Genomic DNA, 15,172 nt, shown 5'->3' with positions numbered 1-15,172 from the left:
TGTTTCACATTGATCCCATAATCTTTAAGAGTTTGGGTCATCCAAAGTAATTGAGCGCAACATGAACCGACGGTAATGTATTCCGCTTCGGCGGTGGATAAGGATACCGAGTTTTTTTATTGGAAGACCAAGACACAAGAGATTTACCAAGAAATTGACCAGTACCTGAAGTGGACTTTCTATCAACATTGTCTCCGGCATAGTCCGAGTCGGAATAGCCAACAAGATCAAAAGAGGACCTCTTAGGATACCAAATGCCAAAATTTGGTGTATGTATTAACACTATCCTTTTCACAGCCTTAAGATGAAATTCTTTGGGGGGCCGCTTGATATCGTGTGCACATGCACACACTTAGCATAATATCTGGATGGGGGGCACATAGATATAACAATGAACCGATCATAGAGCGGTAAACCTTTTGATCAACCGGTTCACCGTCCTTAGTCAATTCAAGATGTCCACTAGTAGGCATGGGTGTACACATACCTTTGCATTCTTTCATATTGAACTTCTTGAATAAGTCCTTGGTTTACTTTGTTTGAGAAACAAAGGTACCTTCCTTAGTTTGCTTTATTTGCAAACCAATAAAGAATTTGAGTTCACTCATCATAGACATCTCAAACTTCTCCGACATAAGCTTTCCAAACTTCTCACTAAAATGAGGGTTAGTCGAACCAAATATAATATCATCAACATAAATTTGGCACACAAATAGTTCTCCATTAACCCTTTTAGTGAAAAGAGTAGAATCTATTTTTCCAATTTCAAAGCCTTTTTCAATAAGGAACTTGGTCAAGCATTTATACCACGCTCTAGGGGCTTGTTTAAGACCATAAAGAGCTTTGTGAAGTTTGTAAATATGATTAGGTTTCTTAGGATTGACAAAGCCAGGAGGTTGCTTAACATAAACTTCCTCCTCAATTTCACCATTTAGAAAATCCATTTTAATGTCCATTTGGTACAAGGTGATATCATGGTGATTAGCATAAGCAAGTAAAATGCAAATGGACTCAAGTCTAGCAATGGGGGCATATGTCTCACCATAGTCCATACCTTCGACTTGAGTGTAGCCTTGGGCGACTATACGAGCTTTGTTGCGGACGACTTGACCGTCTTCATCTTGCTTGTTGCGAAACGCCCATTTGGTACCGATGATGTTGTGGTTGTTGTCGGGCTTCTCGACCAATGTCCACACTTGATTTCTCTCAAAGTTATGTAGCTCTTCATGCATGGAATTTATCCAATCCGGATCTTCCAATGCTTCTTTAACCTTCACAGGTTCAATGCTAGAGATGAATGAATAATGTTCACAAAAGTTAGCCAAACGAGTTTTAGAGCGAGTGATTCTGCCGGTTTGAATATCATTGAAGATTTGTTCGACGGGATGATCTCTTGAGACTCTTGCTCAAACTCGTGAGAGCTTTTGCTTGGGTCGGGGTGGAACATCTTCTTCATCATCTTGTCCTTCTTCTTGTCCTTCTTCATTATTGGCGTTGTTGTTTTCTTGTCTTGGTGGAGAAGGAGGTTGATGCGGTTCATCTTGATGTACTTCCTCGTTCTCTTCATCTTGGTGCGTCCCACTCATGGATGCTTCCATGTTGACTCTTGGTTCACCTTGTTGTGAGGTGGAAGCCTCCACTTGGACGGACGAGGTACTCTCCTTTACCTCTGTTGGACGAATCTTGCCGATAGACAAGTCTTGGATTGCTTCCGAAGGGTCTTTGTCTCCTACATCAATTGGCAATTGCTCTACTTGCGAGCCGTTAGATTCATCAAACTTCACATCTACCGTCTCTTCAACCTTTCGGGTGAAATTGTTGTAGACATGATAAGTGTCAGAGTTTGAGCCATAACCAAGTAGGAAACCTTCATGAGATTTAGGAGCAAATTTAGAACAACAATGCTTATCAAGAATGTAGCACTTTGAGCCGAATACTCAAAAGTATCCAACTTGGGGTTTGTTACCGGTGAGGAGCTCATATGCCGTCGTGCCGAGTAGCTTGTGAAGATACAAGCGATTTGTTGCATGAAAAGTTGTCTCAACCGCTTCCGCCCAAAAGTGTTTTGGAGTCTTGTACTCATCAAGCATCGTTCTTGCCATCTCAATAAGAGTCCGGTTCATCCTCTCAACAACTCCATTTTGTTGAGGCGTGTACGTAGCCGAGAACTCATGTGAAATACCTTCTTCATCAAGGAAGGTATCCACATTTGCGTTCTTGAACTCCGTTCCGTTGTCGCTCCGAACCTTCTTGATCTTCACTTCAAATTGATTTTGGGCCTTCTGATATTTCCATTTTGCATCATGCTTTTATATCGATATTTATTGCATTATGGGCTGTTATTTCACATTATGTCACAATACTTATGGCTATTCTCTCTTATTTTACAAGGTTTACATAAGGAGGGAGAATGCCGGCGACTGGAATTCTGGGATGGAAAAGGAGCAAATATTAGAGACCTATTCTGCACAACTCCAAAAGTCCTAAAACTCCACGGAACACCTTATAATAAATAATGAAAAATCCTCGCCAAAGATGAAGACCAGGGGGCCCACACCTTGCTCATGAGGGTGGGCCCCCCCTAGGGCGCACCCCCCTACCTCGTGGGCCCCCTGGTGGCTCTTCGATGACCATCTTCTCCTATATGAAGTCTTTCGTCGAGAAAAAAATAAGAAGCAACCTTTCGGGACGAAACTTCGCCGCCACGAGGCGGAACCTTGGCGGATCCAATCTAGAGCTCCGGCAGAGCTGTTCTGCCGGGGAAACTTCCCTCCCGGAGGGGGAAATCATCGCCATCGTCATCACCAACGCTCCTCTCATCGGGAGAGGGCAATCTCCATCAACATCTTCATCAGCACCATCTCATCTCAAAACCCTAGTTCATCTCTTGTATCCAATTCTTGTCTCCAAGTCCGGGATTGGTGCTAGTAGGTTTCTAGTAGTGTTAATTACTCCTTGTAGTTGATGCTAGTTGGTTTAATTGGTGGAAGATCATATGTTCAGATCCTTTATGCATATTAATACCCCTCTGATTATGAACATGTTTATGCTTTGTGAGTAGTTACGTTTGTTCCTGAGGACAAGGGAGAAGTCTTGCTATTAGTAGTCATGTGAATTTGGTATTCGTTCGATATTTTGATGAGATGTATGTTGTCTAGCCTCTAGTGGTGTTATGTGAACGTCGACTACGTAACACTTCACCATTATTTGGGCCTAGAGGAAGGCATTGGGAAGTAATAAGTAGATGATGGGTTGCTAGAGTGACAGAAGCTTAAACCCTAGTTTATGCGTTGCTTCGTAAGGGGCTGATTTGGATCCATATGTTTCATGCTATGGTTAGGTTTACCTTAATACTTTTGTTGTAGTTGCGGATGCTTGCAATAGAGGTTAATCATAAGTGGGATGCTTGTTCAAGTAAGAACAACACCCAAGCACCGGTCCACCCACATGTCAAATTATCAAAGTACCGAACGCGAATCATATGAGCGTGATGAAAACTAGCTTGACGATATTCCCATGTGTCCCCGGGATCGTCCTTATATAAGAGTTTGTCCAGGCTTGTCCTTTGCTACAAAAACGATTGGGCCACCTTGCTGCACTTTATTTACTTCTGTTACTTGTTTCTCGTTACAAATTATCTCATCACAAAACTATCTGTTATCACTTATTTCAGTACTTGCAGAGAATACCTTGCTGAAAACCGTTTATCATTTTCTTCTGCTCCTCGTTGGGTTCGACACTCATACTTATCAAAAGGACTACGATAGATCCCCTATACTTGTGGGTCATCAAGACTCTTTTCTGGCGCCGTTGCCGGGGAGTGAAGCGCCTTTGGTAGGTGGAATTTGGTAAGGAAAAATTTATATAGTGTGCTAAAATTTACTGTCACTTGTTACTATGGAAAGTAATCCTCTGAGGGGCTTGTTCGGGGTATCTTCACCCCGACCAGTAGAGCAAAGAGTTGCTCCTCAACCTACTGAACCTATTGAAAATGAAATTCCTTATGAGTATCCTTCGAGTATGATAGAAAAACTGCTAGCTAATCCCTTTACAGGTGATGGAACAAAGCATCCTGATGAACACCTAATATATGTGGATGAAGTTTGTGGATTATTTAAGCTTGCAGGTATACCCGATGATGTTGCTAAGAAGAAGGTCTTCCCTTTATCTTTGAAGGGAGACGCATTGACATGGTATAGGCTATGTGATGATATGGGATCATGGAACTATAGAAGATTGAAATTGGAATTTCATCAAAAGTATTACCCTATGCATCTTGTTCATCGTGATCGCAATTATATATATAATTTTTGGCCTCGCGAAGGAGAAAGCATCGCTCAAGCTTGGGGGAGGCTTAAATCAATGTTATATTCATGCCCCAATCATGAGCTTCCAAGAGAAACAATTCTTCAAAAAAATTATGATCGGCTTTCTGAAAATAATCGCACCATGCTCGATACTTCTTGTGCTGGCTCTTTTATGATGAAGACTATTGAATTCAAATGGGATTTATTGGATAGAATTAAACGCAACTCTGAAGATTGGGACCTTGACAATGGTAAGGAGTCAGGTATGACACCTAAGTTTGATTGTGTTAAGTCTTTTATGGATACCGATATTTTTCGTAAGTTTAGCACTAAATATGGACTTGATTCTGAGATAGTAGCTTCTTTTTGTGAATCTTTTGCTATTTATGTTGATCTCCCTAAGAAGAAGTGGTTTAAATATCATCCTCCCATAGAAGTAAAAGTAGCTGACCTATTAAAGTTGAAGAAAAGACTATCACTTATAATGATCCTATTGTTCCTACTTCTTATGTTGAGAAACCACCTTTCCCTGTTAGGATAAAGGATCATGCTAAAGCTTCAACTGTGGTTCGTAAAAGCAATATTAAAACATACACACCTCCTGAGCAAGTTAAATTGGAACCTAATGTTGCTATTGTTAAAGAGCTCCTGTCTGATAATATAGATGGGCATGTTATTCAGTTCTACGGTGAAACTGCTAGAATTGCTAAACCTTGTGCTAAACATAAACATAGACCTGTGGTAGGCATGCCTGTTATTTCTGTTAAAATAGGAGAACATTGTTATCATGGCTTATGTGATATGGGTGCTAGTGCTAGTGTTATACCTTATGACTTGTATAAAGAAATCAAGCATGAAATTGCACCTACTTAGTTAGAAGATATTGATGTCACAATTAAACTTGCTAATAGAGATACTATTTCAGCAGTGGGAATTGTTAGAGATGTTGAAGTTTTGTGTGCGAAAACTAAATATCCTGCTGATTTTCTTGTTCTTAGTTCCCCACAAGATAGTTTTTGTCCTATTATATTTGGTAGACCCTTCTTGAACACTGTTAATGCTAAGATAGACTGCGAAAAGAATGTTGTTACTATTGGCTTAGATGATATGACTCATGAATTTATTTTCTCTAAATTTAGTAAACAACACCGTGAAGAAGAATTGCCTAGTAAGGATGAAATTATTGGTCTTGCTTATATTGCCGTACCTCCTGGTGATCCTTTAGAACAATATTTGCTAGACCATGAGAATGATATGTTTATGAATGAAAGAAGGGAAATAGATGAAGTATTCTTTAAACAGGAACCTATGCTAAAACACAATTTGCCTGTTGAAATCCTAAGGGATCCCCCTCCACCTAAGGGTGATCCCGTGTTTGAGCTTAAATCGTTGCCTGATAATATTAAATATGCTTATCTTGATGAAAAGAAGATATATCCTGTTATTATTAGTGCTAACCTTTCAGAGCATGAAGCAGAAAGATTATTGAAAACTCTGAAGAAGCACCATGCTGCTATTGGATATACTCTTGATGATCTTAAGGGCATTAGTCCCACTCTATGTCAACATAAAATAAATTTGGAAGCAGATGCCAAACCAGTTCGTGATCCTCAATGACGTCTGAATCCTAAAATGAAAGAAGTGGTAAGAAAAGAAATACTAAAGCTTCTGGAGGCAGGTATAATTTATCCCGTTGCTGATAGCCAGTGGGTAAGTCATGTTCATTGTGTCCCTAAGAAGGGAGGTATTACTGTTGTTCCTAATGATAAAGATGAATTGATTCCACAAAGAATTATCACAGATTATAGGATGGTAATTGATTTCCGCAAATTAAATAAGGCTACTAAGAAAGATCATTACCGCTTACCTTTTATCAATCAAATGCTAGAAAGATTATGCAAACATACACATTACTGCTTTCCAAATGGTTATTCTGGTTTCTGTCAAATACCTGTGTCGGCTAAAGATCAATCAAAGACTACTTTTACATGCCCTTTTGGTACTTTTGCTTATAGACGTATGCCTTTTGGTTTATATAATGCACCTGCTATCTTTCAAAGATGCATGATGGCTATATTCTCTGACTTTTGTGAAAAGATTTGTGAAGTTTTCATGGATGACTTTTCTGTCTATGGATCTTCTTTTGATGATTGCTTGAGCAATTTTGATCGAGTTTTGCAGAGATGTGAAGAAACTAATCTTGTCTTGAATTGGGAAAAGTGCCACTTTATGGTTAATGAGGGTATTGTCTTGGGGCATAAAGCTTCTGAAAGAGGTATTGAAGTTGATAAAGCCAAGGTTGATGCTATTGAAAAGATGCCATGTCCCAAGGACATCAAAGGTATAAGAAGTTTCCTTGGTCACGCCGGATTTTACAGGAGGTTCATTAAGGACTTCTCAAAAATTTCTCGGCCTCTAACCAATTTATTACAAAAAGATATACCATTTGTCTTTGATGATGATTGTGTAGAAGCATTTGAAATACTTAAGAAAGCATTAGTCTCTGCACCTATTATTCAGCCACCTGATTGGAATTTACCCTTTGAAATTATGTGTGATGCTAGCGATTATGCTGTAGGTGTTGTTCTAGGGCAAAGAGTTGATAAGAAATTAAATGTTATCCATTATGCTAGTAAGACTCTAGACAATGCTCAAAGAAATTATGCGACTACTGAAAAAGAACTTTTTGCAGTTGTATTTGCTTGTGATAAGTTCAGACCTTATATTGTTGATTCTAAAGTAACTATCCATACTGATCATTCTGCTATTAAATATCTTATGGAGAAGAAAGATGCTAAACTTAGACTTATTAGATGGGTTCTCTTGCTACAAGAATTTGATTTACATATTGTTGATAGAAAAGGAGCCGAGAACCCCGTTGCAGACAACTTATCTAGGTTAGAGAATGTTCTTGATGACCCACTACCTATTGAGGATAGCTTTCCTGATGAAAAATTAAATGTCATAAGTACTTCTCGTACTACCCCTTGGTATGCTGATTATGCTAATTACATAGTTGCTAAATTTATACCACCTAGCTTCACATACCAACAAAAGAAAGAGTTCTTCTATGGTTTGAGACATTACTTTTGGGATGACCCACATATTTATAAGGAAGGAGTAGATGGTGTTATTAGACGTTGTGTACCTGAGCATGAACAGGAACAGATCCTACGCAAGTGCCACACTGAAACTTATGGAGGACACCACGCGGGAGATAGAACTGCACATAAGGTATTGCAATCCGGTTTTTATTGGCCTACTCTCTTCAAGGATGCCCGTAAGTTTGTCCTATCTTGTGATGAATGTCAAAGAATTGGTAATATTAGTAGACGTCAAGAAATGCCTATGAGTTATTCACTTGTTATTGAACCGTTTGATGTTTGGGGCTTTGATTATATGGGACCTTTTCCTGCCTCTAATGGATATACACATATTTTAGTTGCTGTTGATTACGTTACTAAGTGGGTAGAAGCTATTCCAACTAGTAGTGCTGATCATAACACTTCTATTAAAATCCTTAAAGAAGTTATTTTTTCAAGGTTTGGAGTCCCTAGATATTTAATGACTGATGGTGGTTCACATTTTATTCGTGGTGCTTTCCGTAAAATGCTTGCTAAATATGACGTCAATCATAGAATTGCATCTCCGTATCACCCATAGTCTAGTGGTCAAGTAGAATTGAGTAATAGAGAACTCAAATTAATTTTGCAAAAGACTGTCAATAGGTCTAGAAAGAATTGGTCCAAGAAACTTGATGATGCATTATGGGCCTATAGAATTGCATATAAAAATCCTATGGGTATGTCTCGTATAAAATGGTATATGGAAAAGCTTGTCACTTACCTCTCGAACTAGAACATAAGGCATATTCGGCTATTAAAGAGCTCAATTATGATTTCAAACTTGCCGGTGAGAAGAGGTTATTTGATATTAGCTCACTTGATGAATGGAGAACCCAAGCTTATGAAAATGCCAAGTTATTTAAAGAAAAGGTTAAAAGATGGCATGACAAAAGGATACAAAAGTGTGAGTTTAATGTAGGTGATTATGTATTGCTATACAACTCTCGTTTAAGATTTTTTGCAGGGAAACTTCTCTCTAAATGGGAAGGCCCCTATGTTATCGAGGAGGTCTATCGTTCCGGTGCCATAAAAATCAACAACTTCGAAGGCACAAATCCGAAGGTGGTAAACGGTCAAAGAATCAAACATTATATCTTAGGTAATCCCATAAATGTTGAAACCAATATTATTGAAACCGTAACCCCGGAGGAATACATAAGGGACACTTTCCAGAATGTTTCAGACTCCGAAAAGGAATAGGTATGTGTTACGGTAAGTAAACCGACTCCAAAACAATTTTTAAGGAAATATTTCTCCGTTTTGGAATATTTAGAAAAATAGAAAATTAAGTAGCAGTCCGGGAAGGACACGAGGGCCCCACGAGGGTGGAGGGCGTGCCCTACCCCCCTGGGCGCGCCACCCTACCTCGTGAGCATCTCGTGTGCCTTCCGGACTCCGTTTTCTTGCAAGATACGTATTTTGGTCGGTAAAAATTCACTATATATTCTCCCGAAGGTTTTGACTCCCGTATCACGCAATTATCCTCTGTTTTTGTTTCGAGCTGTCCCGCTGCAGATTAGATCAACATGTCTTCCCAGGATTCGGAAGGAGAAAGCTATGTGGATGATTACTTAGCTAATCCTAAGGTCTATGGAGATGTGGAGCATGATGGTTGGACCACGGAGGAAGAAGAGGACTATGAACCCAATGGGAAAGAGGAGACAAGCTCAGATGAAGATGAAGCCCCATTACCTCAACTTGGGGATATGCACGTGGAGTTCAAAAAGTCAAGTCTCCCTAATAGGGTAAAGAAACCAAAATTCGAGTTTATCCCTTTTCGTCTCTTGCGGGAAAATAAGCAGGACCTATGCAAAAAGATATTAACCCTGGAGTGGGAGATTGATGACCTGAGGGATCAAAATGCCGTCCTCAAGCGCAAATTAAGGGAGAAGTCTATGCCATCAACTAAGTCAACAACACCTCCACCTTCTTCACCAACCAAGGAAATATAATCACATGGGTATGGGCACTCCCCTTGGCAACTGCCAAGCTTGGGGGAGGTGCCCCGGTATCATATCAGCATCACTTTTATCTTTACCGTTTTTCTTAGTTCGATCCTTTTGGTAATATTTTGATCTAGTAGAATAAAAGTTTTTAGTATGATCTAGTCATGAGTTTTGCTCTATTATCCTTCTATGTAATCGAGTCCTTGAGCTATATAATAAAGATTAGTGATTGAGTCAAGGGCTTGCTTATTTTTGCCATGATCCCAAATAAAAGAAAAGAAAAGAAAATAAAAGAGAAAGAAATAAAAAGAAACAAAGAGATCATGTGAGTCTTATGGAGAGTAATGAGCTCACATAGAAAGGGTATGATGAATAAAAGTTGTTGAGGGTTGACAAACACAGTTTTGGTCATCGTTGCAATTAAAAGGAAGTAATAAAGAAAGAGAGGTCTTCACATATAAATATACTATCTTGGACATCTTTTATGATTGTAAGCACTCATTAAAATATAACATGTTAAAGAGTTGACATTGGACAAGGAAGACAACATAATGGGTTGTGTTTGCTTACATCTGAGATAAATTATATTGTCTTGGATCCTCCAACATGTTGAGCTTGCCTTTCCCCCTCATGCTAGCCAAATCCTCAACACCAAGTAGAGATACTACTTGTGCTTCCAAATACCCTTAAACCAGTTTTGCCATGAGAGTCCACCATATCTACCTATGGATTGAATAAGATCCTTCAAGTAAGTTGTCATCGGTGCAAAGCAATAAAAATTGCTCTCTAAATATGTATGATTGATTGGTGTGGGAGAAATAAGCTTTATACGATCTTGTGATGTGGAAGTAATAAAAGCGACGGACTGCATAATAAAGGTTCATATCACAAGGGGCAATATAAAGTGACGTTCTTTCGCATTAAGATTTTGTACATCCAACCATAAAAGCACAAGGCAACCTCTGCTTCCCTCTACGAAGGGCCTATCTTTTATCATTATATTCTACCTTATGCAAGAGTCATGGTGATTTTCACCCTTCCTTTTTACACTTTATCCTTTGGCAAGCACAATATGTTGGAAAGATCCTGGTATATATGGCTAATTGGATGTTTGTTTACATGAACTATTACTGTTGACATTACCCTCGAGGTAAAACATTGGGAGGCAAGACTATAAGCCCCTATCTTTCTCTGTGTCCGATTAAAACTCCATACCCATGAGTATTGCGTGAGTGTCAGCGATTGTGAAAGATTATATGATAGTTGAGTATGTGGACTTGCTAAAAAGCTCTTATACATTGACTCTTTCCTATGTTATGATAAATTGCAATTGCTTCAATGACCGAGATTGTAGTTTGTTAGTTCTCAATGAAGTTTACGATTCATACTTGATATTGTGATTGAATTATTACTCTAGCATTAGAGATCATATGACAAGAATTATATAAGTTGTTGTTCTAAGAATGATCATGATGCCCTCATGTCCGTATTTTATTTTTATTGACGCCTATACTTTTAAACATGGGGACATATTTATTGTTATCGGCTTTTGCTTGAGGACAAGCGAGGTCTAAGCTTGGGGGAGTTGATACGTCCATTTTCCATCATGCTTTTATATCGATATTTATTGCATTATGGGTTGTTATTTCACATTATGTCACAATACTTATGGCTGTTCTCTCTTATTTTACAAGGTTTACATAAGGAGGGAGAATGCCGGCAGCTGGAATTCTGGGCTGGAAAAGGAGCAAATATTAGAGACCTATTCTGCAAAACTCCAAAAGTCCTAAAACTCCACGGAACACCTTATAATAAATAATGAAAAATCCTCGCCAAAGATAAAGACCAGGGGGCCCACACCTTGCTCACGAGGGTGGGCCCCCCCTAGGGCACGCCCCCCTACCTTGCGGGCCCCCCTGGTGGCTCTTCGATGACCATCTTCTCCTATATGAAGTCTTTCGTCGAGAAAAAATAAGAAGCAACCTTTCGGGATGAAACTCCGCTGCCACGAGGCGGAACCTTGGCGGATCCAATCTAGAGCTCCGGCAGAGCTGTTCTGCCGGGGAAACTTCCCTCCCGGAGGGGGGAATCATCGCCATCGTCATCACCAACGCTCCTCTCATCGGGAGAGGGCAATCTCCATCAACATCTTCATCAGCACCATCTCATCTCAAAACCCTAGTTCATCTCTTGTATCCAATTCTTGTCTCCAAGTCCGGGATTGGTGCTAGTAGGTTGCTAGTAGTGTTAATTACTCCTTGTAGTTGATGCTAGTTGGTTTAATTGGTGGAAGATCATATGTTCAGATCCTTTATGCATATTAATACCCCTCTGATTATGAACATGTTTATGCTTTGTGAGTAGTTACGTTTGTTCCTAAGGACAAGGGAGAAGTCTTGCTATTAGTAGTCATGTGAATTTGGTATTCGTTCGATATTTTGATGAGATGTATGTTGTCTAGCCTCTAGTGGTCTTATGTGAACGTCGACTACATAACACTTCACCATTATTTGGGCCTAGAGGAAGGCATTGGGAAGTAATAAGTAGATGATGGGTTCCTAGAGTGACAGAAGCTTAAACCCTAGTTTATGCGTTGCTTCGTAAGGGGCTGATTTGGATCCATATGTTTCATGCTATGGTTAGGTTTACCTTAATACTTTTGTTGTAGTTGCGGATGCTTGCAATAGAGGTTAATCATAAGTGGGATGCTTGTTCAAGTAAGAACAACACCCAAGCACCGGTCCACCCACATGTCAAATTATCAAAGTACCGAACGCGAATCATATGAGCGTGATGAAAACTAGCTTGACGATATTCCCATGTGTCCTCGGGAGCGCTTTTCCTTATATAAGAGTTTGTCCAGGCTTGTCCTTTGCTACAAAAACGATTGGGCCACCTTGCTGCACTTTATTTACTTTTGTTACTTGTTGCTCGTTACAAATTATCTCATCACAAAACTATCTGTTATCACTTATTTCAGTACTTGCAGAGAATACCTTGCTAAAAACCGTTTATCATTTCCTTCTGCTCCTCGTTGGGTTCGACACTCTTACTTATCGAAAGGACTACGATAGATCCCCTATACTTGTGGGTCATCACCTTCCTAGCAAAGTTTTTGAAGATCTTTTGGACCTACGATTTATCATCAAGAAAGAACACCCACGTAAATCTTGAAAAATTATCGACAATGACTAGACCAAATGAGTTACCACCGAGACTCTTGTAGGCATTGGGACCAAAGATATCCATGTGAAGTAGCTCGAGCGGTCTTCTCGTGGTCATGATGTTCTTCACGGGGTGACTTCTTCCAACTTGTTTTCCTGCTTGACAAGCACTACAAAGTCTATCCTTGTCAAATATAACATCTTTTACTCCAAGGATATGATCACCTTTAATAAGCTTATCAAGATTACGCATGCCCACGTGACCTAGCCTTCTATGCCACAACGAGCCTTTAGAAGATTTAGCAATTAAGCAAGTACTAGGTTGAGATTTTCTAGTGAAATCAACAATGTAAAGATCACCTCTATGTATACCGGTAAAGACCATTTTATGATTATCTCTATGAAACACTTGGCAATCTACTTCAGTAAATAGGACGTTGAAACCAAAGTCAGCAAGTCTAGATACGGAAAGTAAATTGTAGCCAAGAAATTCAACGAGCATAACATTTTTTATGGAGCTATCATGTGAGATGGCCACCTTACCAAGGCCAACCACCTTACCCTTTGAGTTATCACCGAAAGTGACATACTTTCGAGGGCCGTCGTTTTCAGCAAGCTCACGAAACATATCTTTATCTCCAGTCATATGATCAGTACATCCACTATCAAGGACCCATTCCTTTCCTCCGGCCATGTAGCTGCGAAGATTAGCCATAAGACCAAAGTGTCTCATTGCATCATCAAGATCATAGTCACTATCATCATCCTCATCATAGTATCCATGTTCAACATCATCATGTGTTGTATCAATTCCTAAAGAGAGTGATTCATTAGAAGTATGACCGTAACAATGTTCATCTCTATGAATTCTAATGACTTCGGAAATGATATTGCTAATAATTCCAACATCTCCTTCGGCAGGCATGAGATCACAAACCTCAAATAGACAATCATCAAACTTAGGATCACTAGTGCTCATCTTACTCAAAGAAATAAACTTATTTAGAATTTCATCTAGATTTTTCAAGGAATAATTTGGGAATCATTCCTCAAGAAATCTCCATATAGTGTAGGCACACTTAAGAGTAGGTAAGCTAGCAATTAAAATTTTGGGCAATCCTCTAATGATAAGATTGATAGTTCTAAGATTGTGAATCATGTCAAGATCCTCATCGGGTGTGGGATGCAAAGGGTCAATATGAGGTGCACAAGGGCTAGTAATGTACTTGTTCAAATGATATTCATTGAAAATCTCAAGCATCTCATTTTTCCACTCATGGAAGAACTCTCCATCAAGAATAGGCACTCTATGTCTAAGACTCCCCACCATAGACTCATCCATCTTCCTTCAAAGGTGTTTAAACCAAAGCAATAGAGACCAATGCTCTGATACCAATTGAAAGGATCGAGAAGAAGTGTCTAGAGGGGGGTGAATAGACTCTTAGCAATAAAAGTTGTAGTTTTTAATTTCTTTAGGTTGAAGTGCAGTTTTAGCACAAGTTCACACATTTATAATACATATCAAGCAAGCATGAGAAGAGTATATAAGCAGTGGAAAGTAAAGCATGCAAGTTGGAAGAATGTAAAGGGATGGGATTGGATTGGAGTGTGCAAACGCAATTGGAGACACGGAGATTTTTTATCCGTGGTTCCGATAGGTGGTGATATCGTACCTCCATGTTGATGGAGACTTCAACCCACGAAGGGTAACGGTTGCGCGAGTCCATGGAGGGCTCCACCCATGAAGGGTCCATGAAGAAGCAACCTTGTCTATCCCACCATGGTCGTCGCCCACGAAGGAGGCTCCCAAGTGACACCTAACCAATCTAGCAGACACCACTCTCCAAGAGGTAAAAAATGGTGTGTTGATGATGAACTCCTTTCTCTTGTGCTTCAAATGATAGTCTCCCCAACACTCAACTCTCTCTCATAGGATAGGATTTGGTGGAAAGATGATTTGAGTGGAAAGCAACTTGGGGAAGGCTAGAAATCAAGATTTATGTGGTTGGAATGGAATATCTTGACCTCAACACAAGTGTAGGTGGTTCTCTCTCAGAAAATGTATGTTGGAAGTGTAGGCATGTTCTGATGGATCTCTCTTTGAATGAAGAGTGGGTGGAGGGGTATATATAGCATCCACACAAAATCTAACCATTACACACAATTTACCAAACTCGATGGGACCGAATCGTGAAACTCGGTCAGACCGATTTAGTTCATAATGTAACCGTTAGGATTTTCGGTGGGATCGACTTGATCAACTTGGTGGGACCGATGTGCTAGGGTTAGGGTAAAGCCTGATCTCCGTTGGACCGATTACACAAACTCGGTGGAACCGATTTTGGTAATAAGCCAAACAGAGAGTTGTCTAGGCAAACTCAGAGGGGCCGATTTCATATTTCGGTGAGACCGAAATTAATGTAATAGGCAACAAAGAGTTTTCAAGCCCATCTCGGTGAGACCGAGATCCTATCGGTGAGATCGAATTGATTAGGGTTTTTGGCAGTGGCTTATGTCAAGTGAACGCGATGGCGCCGGATATATCAAATCGGTGGGGCCGAGTTTGACTTTTGGTTTGGGACATATTTGGATGTGAGAAAGTAGTTGAGGGTTGTGGAGCATATCACTAA

This window comes from Triticum urartu, chromosome 5A, assembly GCF_056163025.1.
Source record: "Triticum urartu cultivar PI428250 chromosome 5A, HENAU_Tu73, whole genome shotgun sequence".
Taxonomy (NCBI): Eukaryota; Viridiplantae; Streptophyta; class Magnoliopsida; order Poales; family Poaceae; genus Triticum; species Triticum urartu.
This window is presented reverse-complemented; position numbering follows the sequence as displayed.